We start from the raw sequence: 11,833 nt of genomic DNA, 5'->3' as shown, positions 1-11,833 counted from the left end.
TGATTCATAGCCTCCTTCTACCCTATTAACGTTTCCTCTACTTAAAAGAATTGTTTTCTGGGGTGCCCTACTATGTTCCCATTGCTGGGTTTTTTCGGCGATTTCATTAAAAAATTTCATCGCCGTATCAACAGTTTGGTTTTCAAATCCACCAGTGCATAGAGACTCAACCATGGTCGTTGTGGAATAATCTAAACCCTCATAAAGGATCTGAACTAGCCTAACCTTTTCTAAACCATGATGAGGACACTGGGATAATAAATCATTGAACCTTTCCAAATACCTATATAAATATTCTCCCTCTTGTTGTGAAAATGTGCATATTTGCGTCCTAATATACGATGTTTTGTGCCTAGGGAAAAACTTATTGAAAAATGCAGATGTAAGTTGTTCATATGTCTCAATTGACTCGGAGTCCAAACTATACAGCCATGACTTGGCCTTATCTTTCAGGGAAAATGGGAATAACCTAAGTTTCAAAGCATCATCATCTAAGCCTCTAATTCTTAGAGTACTACAAATTTATTAATACACGAAGGACGGGTAGTCCTAGTTGGATTCAACAAAGCTTTCAAAGTTGTCATTTCTGGCGCTATTGGAGCAACATGGATTCTCTCCTCAGTCAAAGAACGTTCAAAAACAGACTCTTCAAAAGCCGAACTTTCTAGATTAAGGTAATCGAGACGCTTCTAACTACTAGGTTTCTCTTTAACAAATCTACCTAGTGCATCTCTTTTACGTTCAGGCATACAATAGAATTTTCTAAATTGGAAGGGTAAGCAAACACAGATCAAGGCCGACTCAACCAAATCAAACCTATTGATTTCTAGCAAACAAAAAGCATGATGACTCCACTTAGATTGTTTCTATACCAGCTTCTAATCCTTCGAACGGGAATTCGTTACAATTTAAGCAAACCCTTCTGGAATCAATCCGAGTTAACGTAAGTTGAATAGAGGCGAGGGAAGCTCGGTGGAGCTTTGATACCCAAGGCCTCACCGGTATTACAAGGCGGCGCAGTCACGCATTCAACTTACAGAAACCGTCAAGAACTTTGAAGTATGCTTAAAAGAGTAACCAATATTTTTAGAATGACTTTCCTGTTAAGCTCGTTACCCTATCGGTCTCGTTCTAGTCAAAATTTTAGGCTTAGGTTCGCGTAGGTTACGTGTTCCTAAAGCGGGCAAGAAGAGAACGGTGATAAAATCTGAACCCTTATATTGTATGGCCAGGCCTTGCCCTTTACTAGAAAAATGAATGTTCGTATTCAGTCCTCAACATATATGCATACGAAGGAGTCCAGTAACTCGCTGACAGGGGATTCGCGAGTGTTTAGAATCTTACCTCCCGTTCCAGACGGGGGATGAATCGGTTGTAGTCGACTCGGGCCACTGACTCTGATGTCTAGTGTACGAACCCAAGGTGCAGAGACAATATCGTAATTGTCATCATTCTCTGCAAACAGTTTATATTTAAAGTACCCTTCCGTAGGGTAATAAAAAAAATAATGTCCCAAAGTCCAAAAGTCCAAAAAAAATAAAATAAAGAAAAATTACAAAAATAATAAACCATAATACAGTTTTTTTTTCTTAAAATAAAATAAACAAACCCTAAACTAAAATTGTCTTCTTTTCTGTTCTTTTTGCTTTAATCTTTAGCTCCAAGTCTTTATGAAATCACCAAACTCCTTGGCTCAATTTTCTTTATGATCCAGAACCTGTAGACACCAGATAAATACCCAAAAACAGAAAAAAGGACAAAAATAATAAAAATACAAAAAAATAAAATAAAATAAATCTAAAACCCTAAAAACAAGTCCGCGTCGGCGGCGCCAAAAATTGATGTGATTTTTAGATAGTGATAAAAGTGGTTCGATTCTCAGACTTGTGAATGATATTAATTAGACTTAAATCCTAATATTAAAATATAAAACTCACTAAAAATTATAGCAAACTCAATCAAAAATGATATCAATACTAAAAGAAACACTGAGGCTAAGATTCCACTATTTTCCAAGTTCAAAGTGATTAAACCAATACTTATATTTATGCAATTTTCTTGTTTAATTTGATTCTAAAATATTGCAACAAGTAGATTTTCAAAAGTAATAATTGTAAATACCAAGTATGAAGCATCAAAAGTCTTAAAACTAAGCATACTCCATCAAAATAGATCACAATCACTCAAATAAAAATCATATTCAATAATAGTTCAAGGCAAATAATCATATAATTATTGCAAATAAAAAGATAAAATAGAATATACCACTTTTTGTTGGAAAAATAGCTTCCTCTATCGCCTCAGCAATGTGGTTTAGCTCCTCATATTAATCATGATCTCAAAATATGTGTTTGTTGCTCAAAAGATGATTAAAAGAGTGAAAAATAATAACACAGACTGTTTGCAACAGTGTATTGGTGTTGCAAAACAACTGTTACAATGGAACTGTTACAGAAAAACTGTTGCTTTGTCGCTGATTTTAAGACCCTAGAATAAGACTGCCCTGAAAATCTTAATGTTCTTCAGCTGTTAAACATCGACACTTTTCTGCGACTGTCTACCGAGGGTCAATGTTCTTCGCGTTCTTCTTCTGTAACAGCAGCAGCAGAAACAGAGTTTGGTAAAGCTCTGATTTCTTCTTCTCTGGCTCTCCTTAGGTTCTCAAACTCTCGACACCTCTTCTATATGACCCAAGACATCTATTTATATCAAAAATACCGATTAAATCTCTCCCAAATCTTCCAAAATCTCTTTCCTTCTCTTCACGACCAAGTTGCGACAATTTCTTGTTTTAGGATTTCTACGCGTTTCTGAGCTTTCCTTTTTATTCCAAACTCTTCCTTAGATAGATACAAATCTTTGGGAAGGTTTACAGCGTTTTAATCACTCTAAAATTCCCTAAAACAGGTCACACACGTGACTTTCCATATTTTCTTGTTGTGAGAAAAATCCGTCGATTGAGCCCAATCTAATCGATTTAAACACCCATATCAGATTCCTAGACCCATAAGGAGTCTATCCTATGAAAATCATAGGTTTAATCGACCTCAAACTCCTCCAAATCACGATTGCCAAAACTGCTCTTTAACTGGATTTTTTTCCCCGCCAAAATCTTTTTTTTTGAATGTTGAAGATGGTTGCCCCTTATCCAGAGTAGGGGTGCGATTAGCAACTGTCTGGAAATGGGATTCCCCTTAGTAATTAGGTCACCCCTTATCCAAAGTGAGAGTCTGAATAGCAAATGTCGTCTGGGTGCTTTCCAACAACTTTTTGAGCCAATTTTTTCCAAAAATGTTTATTAGCCAAAAATACCTACAAATAGATAAAACACCATAATAAGTACAAAAATGAGCCCTAACAATATATAGAATCGAGACAAATCGGACACAAAAATGTGTCTATCACATCTCAGACTTTGTTGATTCCATAAGTTTTACCCTTGTGAGGTGAATAATAATCTAGGATGCACTTCAGGTTGCATAAGTCCGGATTTTGAGGTTAGCTAGACTTTGTTTATTTCTATCGATTTCCATCATCTTGATCTAACTATTGATCGTAAAGGAAATCACATATAAGCTTATCAGTGGATGCAGATTGGTTTAAAGTCTTCAATTGAGTTGAAGTAACTCTTAGTTGGTGTGACGTCAGCTAAGGGAATCAATTGCGCAAAGTCCTGCTGGGATTCAAGGGACGTAAGGAGAGCGACAGTAACTGAATTGCTGGGAGGGTTTAATTCGGTCTCAACTACATTCCAGTCCGAAGTTAATTGGTAGTAGGCTAGTGTCTGTAGTGACTTAATACAGTTTGGTGTTCAATCTGGACTAGGTCCCGGGGTTTTTCTGCATGTGTGGTTTTCTCATTGACAAAACTTCTGGTATCTGTGTTATTTCTTTTTCCGCATTTTATTGTTTATCTTTATAATTGAAATATCACAGGTTGTTCCCATCCTTGTTTGTTGGACATGACTTGATTGATACTTGGATATTGATATTTGGAATCACCAAGTACTCTCACCCGGAAATCAGGTTCACGGACTAGTCTCTGTAAACGTTCTAATTATGAGAGATGGATATATATAATTTTGAATATTCTTTCGTGATTGAGATTCATTAAGTTGAACGCTCGGAAGCATTTTTGAGTTTTTCCATACAGGTTTCCTAAGAAAAAGTTGGTGGTGTATTTTGGTACCCCCGCTTTTTCAGCAGTATGCCAAAAAATAAGTCAATATGTCATGTAATTATTCAGAAATGCCAACAAAAATTAAACACTTGGATTTATCTAAAGGACAGAGACTTATCCCGATAAAAAATGTAATAGAAAGTCTCTTAATTTACTATCTTTCCATGTTTCAGATTCTCATGTCTATGGTAAAGGATTTAGAGAAGATAATGAGAAGCCTTTTTTGGGTTCTTCGGCAACTTCAAGGAAGAGAAGCTGGGTGTCTTGGCCTAAGGATGTTCTCCCTTAGTCTCATGGTGGCATTAGAATTAAGAAGATCAAGTTGGTTAATAAATCTCTACATTCCAAGTGGATCTGGAGATATGGTAGCGAGAAACGTGCTCTTTGGAAAAAATAATCCACGAGAAATTTGGTGGTAACTCTAATTCTTTTTTCCTAAATGATTTATCAAAGTCTGTTGGTCATAGTCTCTGGGAAGGTATCCTTAAATATAGTTCTTACATCAAGGTAAACACTACACCCATCTTGAATAATGGTACAAGTATACTTTTTTGGTCTGGTAAGTGGGTTGGTGAGGTCTCACTCAAATATAATGTTCCAAGTCTGTATAAATTATCGAACTGCACAAATTCTTCGATTAAAGATATAATTACGGGCCAACGGGCCTGGAATTTTAGTTGTAAGTGAAACTTAAAGGAATGCGAAATGAGAGAAGTTGCTAATTTACTTCAGCTACTGGAAGGTTTTGTTGCTATAATTCATGATAGTGTTATGGATGATTGTAAAAAGTGGAATTTTGCAGATGATTTTTCAGTTGCTAGTTATTGTGCTTCGATGGATCTAGAGGGTTTCTTGGTGTTTCCATATAAGGTCTGTAATCCTAAAGTACCTCTGAAGGTGGCTTTTTTAGTATGGTATTTCTGTTATAAGGGAGCACCAACTTTAGATTATCTGCAAAATGCTGGTAAGGTAAACTCTAGCACGTGCTTGTTCTATAATGTTGAGCAGGAAACTCAAAACCATATTTTCTTACATTGTTTGGAGATTAGGAAGATATAGAGGTATTTCTTAGACAATTTCAGAGTGAAATGGGTATTTTCTGAAAGCATAAAATCTAATGTCTGGGAATGGTCTAACAAGAAGAGCAACAAGATGATAAAAAATATTTTGGGTATTCTGCCTTTTGCAATCTAGTGGAATATTTGACGGACCGCAATTGCAGGATATATAAAAACAAGAGAAAATTCTTCAACCAGATAATAATGTCAGTTAAATGTACCTTATTTATTTGGTCTTTGAATACTAAGGTTTTTGAGAGTTACTTCTTGAGTACCCTAATTTGTAATTGGGAAGTTGATAACAACTAAAAACTTGTGTTCTTTCATGTTTTTGACTATTGCTCATCGTTTTGATGAGGATTGGTCCTTTTTAGTATATCTCCCTTTGCCTTTCAAAATAAAAGAAAAAAAAATCCCTGAGGACTAATAAGTGTGTTAGCGAGCAAAGTGAATTGTGATCCATTAACGAATTCTTCCTATATAAAGAAAATGTAAACAGTGTAACAAGGGTTTATTTTTTAGGGTCCATAGTTGATGTTGAGCACCGAGAGATACTGTATTTTCCTTTGATCACTTATAATCATCTCCAATAAGTCATATCGAAACCATCACCTTGGGTGTAACTTTTAACAATGAACCGCGTAAATTGCATGTGTTGTAAATATTTAGTTTACATATTTGCAAAGACATTTCTTAACCTTGAATATTTCCTAGATAATCACTTTGGTTGTATTGTGGATTTCTCGCAGCTATATTTTGGCGCTAGAAACAGGAAAAAATGGATTTACATGGAAAATTATCACAGAAGGATGGCTTAATAATATGCTAAAAGAGTCTAGTTGCGTGATTTTCATCCTGGTAAGATGGTCTTGCGAGAAATACCACCATACCAAAAAGGCCAAGGAGGAAACCTGGAACCAACTTCGGAAGGACCATACATCGTCAAACGAGTAGCAGATAATGGAGCATACGAATCCGTGGACCATGAAGGTGAAAAGATATATTACACATGGAACCCAAATACATCAAGAAATATTATACATAAAATGGAGGTGGCGAGCGGAGATGCCGCTAATCACACATATGTATATAAAACCTGGATTTCTGGCCAAAAGCCATCATGTAGTGTGTGCAAGATAAAATCTAAGGCAGTCAATATGTAAGCTCTATAACCCATCTAAAAGGCAAAAGGAAGACATGTATTCCCTACCAAAATACTGCATGGTCAATCTTTGGAGATATTTTCTTAATTGACAAGAAACAGGTACACTGAGTAAGTTTTTACGTCCTTCGTATTCAGCGAAAGGGTATAAACTATTCAAGAGGAGGTGAACGGTTGAGGCATAAGTCTCTGGGAAATTTGAAGTGTTATTCATACAAGCAATTCTTTGGTAGCATCTGCACTCAGTCCCCAAAAAATCCCACTTAGGGTGCGGATTTTTTACGTGACGCTACATAGTCGAATGAATGCAAAATCCCGAAAACAAATGATTGTTGGAGAAGAGGATGAGGGCACTATCCAATGCATTCTGGGACCCCTTGAACGGGAAATGGGGAATATAAATGCAGCGTCCCCTAAGCTAGCAGCTAACTAAACCAACAGATTAAACTAAATAAATAGGCACTATGAATCTAAATCATTTACTTAAACATTCAATTAAGAAATTTGCTACAAAACTTAACCCAAAACTAACCCTACTCAGAAATATATATATACGAGAACTCCTTTCAAATGATACATATACAATAGTCATTTGGTTTGTAAATAAAATTTACAACATAAAAAAACATAGCAATATTTAACTAATTAACGGAGTCAACTCCTCGAAGGTTTCGCTGTGCAACTCTGATCTGTCTTTGAAACTGAAAGTGGAAAAGGGTGAGCACAGAGTGCCCATTAGGAATAACATTTAACGTTAAATAAATCATGAGCAAGATTTGGAAAACAATTAATGTTTTCCCAAACATCAGTGACTAAGTCACTGGAATGCACAAACATGTATATGGACAAACTCCTTCGTCAAACAATGTATAATATGGTTGTGCAATTCCGAACTCGCAAATCCACACCTAATCGTACATATGGATGTCGACAATTCCGAACTCGCAAACTGTCGACCGATATAAGCATAAAAGCTGAATTCATGTAGATATAAATGTGAAGGAGCGTACCCTATATACCACATGTGGAAATTCTCATTTCCCATAACAATTCATAATGATATACCTTACAAGTCCTTTCTATCTCATGGAAAGATTCAAAGAATCGACAGAATTATCATAATGCAGTTTATATAAAGCATGGAATGCATGACAGACAATGTATGAGTTGATAAACATAAAATTTTGTAAAAGAAAACAACAATGGTTTTAAAAGAGTTAAAGTATTCCCACCTCTTTTGATGACAAGTCATGTCTACCTCGAGATCCACGATCCACTGGTTCATCCTTTGAGTCGATCGTTGTTAATAGACTAACAGTTTAGCCAAAAGGCTCACACAAGAATCATACAATTATATCTAATGGTTTTAAGCCCATTATGACTTTACACCTTTTCATTCCCTATCTTTAGCATCGCTAAGGTTTACTAATTGAATTAGGTTGATTTTATAGTCCGTAACTAAGTCTTATGAATATCTACAACCTTGTAAAATAATCCAAAGGATAATTCGGACCCAAAAGGTCCAATTCATCAACATAGGGTAACTATTTCTAAGCCCGAGTCTACTAAACAAGTCCATTAATCTAAGTCCCGGTCTACTTGAGTCAACTAAGGGTCACTAACGGTCAATGAGGTCAATAACAGTCAACGTCCAAGGTCAGGTCAAAGTCCAGGGTCAAATAATCAAGTCTAAATCGGTCGACTGAGTCAGACCGGGCTCAAATCTTAATTATTGAGTTAACTCACTCAGACAAACTGAGTCATACAAAAACACAATCTAAGTCAGACTGAATCAATTCGGTCAGATAAGCTTAACTAAGCACACTATGTTACTGATCACTTTAACTCTAATTCTTACACCTTCATCTACCATTTTAACATTTCAATAACAATATATTTATCTTAAACAAACTTCCGAAGTAAATTACAAACACAATTACAACTCAATTACCTGCAGTTGCAGCTTTTAGCAACATTATCCACTAAACTGAATCACCACCAGTTTCAGATTAACTACAACTTCAATTTAATACCATCATTACTTGTAATTCTGTACAATCATCTACAACAACAATTCCACTTCAACATTATTACTTCAATCATGCATTCAAGTTATGTAAACTTCATAACTAATTCACAACCGTAAACTCGGCTTACCTGCGATAGCACTGGAAAGCCCCAAATGAAACATCAGTAAACCCCATTCATTTCATACTCCATTCATAGTTCAGCAGTATCAACACAACTACAATCTTATCTGAGCATTTGTCGGCCGATCATAACTCATTGAAACCATATAATTTGACTCAAAACAAACAATATTCTTCATTCACAATTAACCTGACATGTCCTGAATCTTTAACTCCAGTTGAAACAATTATCAAACCATTAATCAAGGAAACTCCATCAAACTAATCCATTTCAGTTCATAAAGTTCAATCCCTACAACAACAAGATTCCACTAAAGCTGCCACTAACTACAACCATGGCATCAACACTCTATTCTGCACAACTTCAATACTCAAGAATTCCACCATTCCATCCATATGACAAAACATGCACTCCATATACAGAACCACCACTAATATCTGCAACATCTCATTTATATAAACTTACTCCATACACAACTTTCTTACAAGAAGTTTACCAGCACAACTCTCTTTTCAGTTAACTACAAATCAATACAACTCCCTGTATATCAACAATTCCAAATTCAGCATCTCATAATCCATGAAATCAAATTGAGAACATACAAGTATTACTAACCGAACTAAGAAGAATAATTACCTTGAAATGGTTTCTCCCCAATCAGTTTAGGATGAAATTCTTCTCTACCTTAATATGAATCATGGATCTTCCACTTTTAATTCCTCTTCACGAGTTCCAACTCCTTAAGCTAATATTCAATCCATGAACCTTAATTCTTCATTTGAAACAGAACATAAAATCCTGGTTTCATAACAAGAACCTCAACTTCAAATTCAAAACCCTGACTTCCAAATTCAAGTTATACTTCAACCTTAAGTCTTAGTTCGAGTTAAATCCACCTCCAATCGATCTTCTAAACCTTCAAATTCATCTCTTCCAAGTTTAATTTCATGAAACCTTAATTTCAATTTGGAAAAGAACACATGAACCCTAACCCTTCAATTTCTCAATTCAAACTCCCAAATTAACACAACTTTCTTATTCATGATCTGTTCCTAAAACCCATCTTCAATTGACCCTCTAGAGTATCAATTTCATCTTCTAATTCTCTTCTGCAACTCGAATGAAACCCTAATTCAATTCTCCATTAAAACAAATAAATAACAGCAATTAAACAACAACTCTGTTCTTAATCATCTATCAGTAACTCAATTCATATCTCATTTCCACACGAAACCAACTTTTAGATTAAGAACCCTAAATCCCGTTTCACTCTGAAATACCTTTTCTTGTAAATCTGAATTAACTACTTGAATCAGCATCATCATCATCATCTACTCCTCGATTCTATCTTACTTTTCTTGATTTCCTCAACTCCAGAACAAAACCCTACTCTTGATTTATATCAGCAACTCAATCTTCTTCTTCATAGTTAGCAGAAACACCAACTCCTTCTTGTTTTATCCATCCTCACGACTTAAATCTCTCAAGACTTATTTCAAATTCGTCTCTCGATCTTCAACAGAAGAAGAACAGAGAAAGAGCAGAAAAAAAAAAGAAAAACGAGAAGAAAGAATAAGAAAGAAAAGAAAAAAAAATAGATTTGAGTATATCTGCTCGATTTAGTCCCGATAATACCAAGAGAAAACTATGGAATACCCGCTGAAAAGGATAAGGGTATCCCCCAAACGGTTAAAATGCAAAAAGACTATTTTACCCCTCTCACTAATTCGATGATATCTTCTTCATCTGGTATCCGAATGACACGTTCGAGTAGTCAAACTCTCATAACTTTTCGATACCTATCTAACGATTCTAGATTCGTGTCTAAATCGTTGTTAGATTAGTTTTTATTAATTGACGTCCGTGTTAAATTAATCGAGTTATTATCAACTAATTCGTCACTTAACCGGTCTAATAGCGTTGACGAGCTTGAGGGTCCTTACAATAAAGGGATGAAACCCTTCATTAATTAGGAAAATGATTGACAGGATAAGGCAAGGTCAAGAGGCCATTGCTCGTGGGAGTATTTAGGCTCGTGACTTTGTTGCCGGAGAAAATGAGCATTAAAAATGGTAGCTTCAGTTATATATATTCGCGAAGGATCATTATCATTTCGCTGAGAAATGTACAGACAATTAGAAAATTACAAGTAATGATACCCATGGCAAGAATATCAGAAGCGATATATCATATTGCAAGAGCAAAAACAAATTGACATAAGACCTTGAAAAAAATAACAATTATCAACATGAAATAATATTTTTCACTAACTCAAAAATTCGCTTGTATTTATTGTGCTGGAAAAGGAGTTCATCAAAACAATTAGAGGAATCAGAACTTTAAAATTAAATGAATTCCTGTCTGTGTTGTTTTTGTTATTATTATTTGAAGTGTAATTTGATTTTAATATTTTGTTAAGAATATCGTTACTGGATTTTTATAATAAATTAAATTCATTTATAATAATAATTCTATAAGCTTGGTGAAATAATTATAGAAAGTAAAGCTCTCTTTTTTTGTCTCGTTCCGACCCGTAACGCTTCGAGTTCGGATCTCCATACGGGTTTGATCCTGGTCATGAACTCGGGGTGTTACACTATCTTTCAAGATATGAATTCAAAAACAACAACTCTCGTTATTGACTACAATTAATAGGGACTTATACTACCTAGAATGAATATGTACTACTTGTGTTATTCCTACTATAAAGACAAAACAATATAATGTAGAAAAGAAAAAATACAATAACCAGAAGTTTTGGTACGAGGAAAATTGAACCTGCAGAAAAACCTCAAAACCTCGTCCAACTTTGACCAACAAAATGTATTAAGTGGCTATAGACGCTAGCATACTATCGAACTTAGGAACGGAATATAGTTGATACCGAAGTAACCCTCCAAGAAGTTCAGTTGTAGTTGTGCTCCTTACGTCTCTTGAACCTCGAAAACTCTCTACGTAATTGATTCCCTTAGCCGACGTCCTTTACAACCTAAGAGATGCTTCAACTTATGTGAAGGCTTAATATGCCTCTAAAAAATAATCCTGTTTGATTTCCCTTTTGATATGGGTTTGGAAATATGTTTGCAATAGATAAATCTAGCAAACCCTCACGAATCCGGAACACTTACACTCAGTTAGATAGAAACCTGGATTACTAACCACCTCCTAAGAACAATATAAATAAATCAACGAAGAAGAGTTTTAGATATCCATCTTGAGGAATCACAAAGTATGATATGAAGAGAACTTTATAATTTCTATCTATCTCGTTCCTGATCGAAGA

At 35.2% G+C, this 11,833-nt stretch overlaps 1 long non-coding RNA gene and 1 pseudogene across 1 annotated transcript; one reads left to right on the top strand and one right to left on the bottom strand.

Annotated features, from left to right (window-relative positions):
- The first annotated feature begins 232 nt into the window (after positions 1 to 232).
- LOC113354648 lies at positions 233 to 332 on the top strand (annotated as a pseudogene).
- Positions 333 to 8,266: 7,934 nt separating this feature from the next.
- LOC113349626 lies at positions 8,267 to 10,113 on the bottom strand. Its single transcript, XR_003360295.1, has 2 exons — positions 9,187 to 10,113; positions 8,267 to 9,090 (listed from the first exon to the last, which is right to left on the bottom strand). It is a non-coding gene; the product is annotated as an uncharacterized LOC113349626 (long non-coding RNA).
- Between the last annotated feature and the right edge of the window lie 1,720 nt (positions 10,114 to 11,833).

This window comes from Papaver somniferum, chromosome 2 (genome assembly GCF_003573695.1).
Source record: "Papaver somniferum cultivar HN1 chromosome 2, ASM357369v1, whole genome shotgun sequence".
NCBI classification, from domain to species: Eukaryota; Viridiplantae; Streptophyta; class Magnoliopsida; order Ranunculales; family Papaveraceae; genus Papaver; species Papaver somniferum.
The sequence above is the reverse complement of the archived record's forward strand: the minus strand, read 5'-3'. Positions and strand labels throughout refer to the sequence as shown.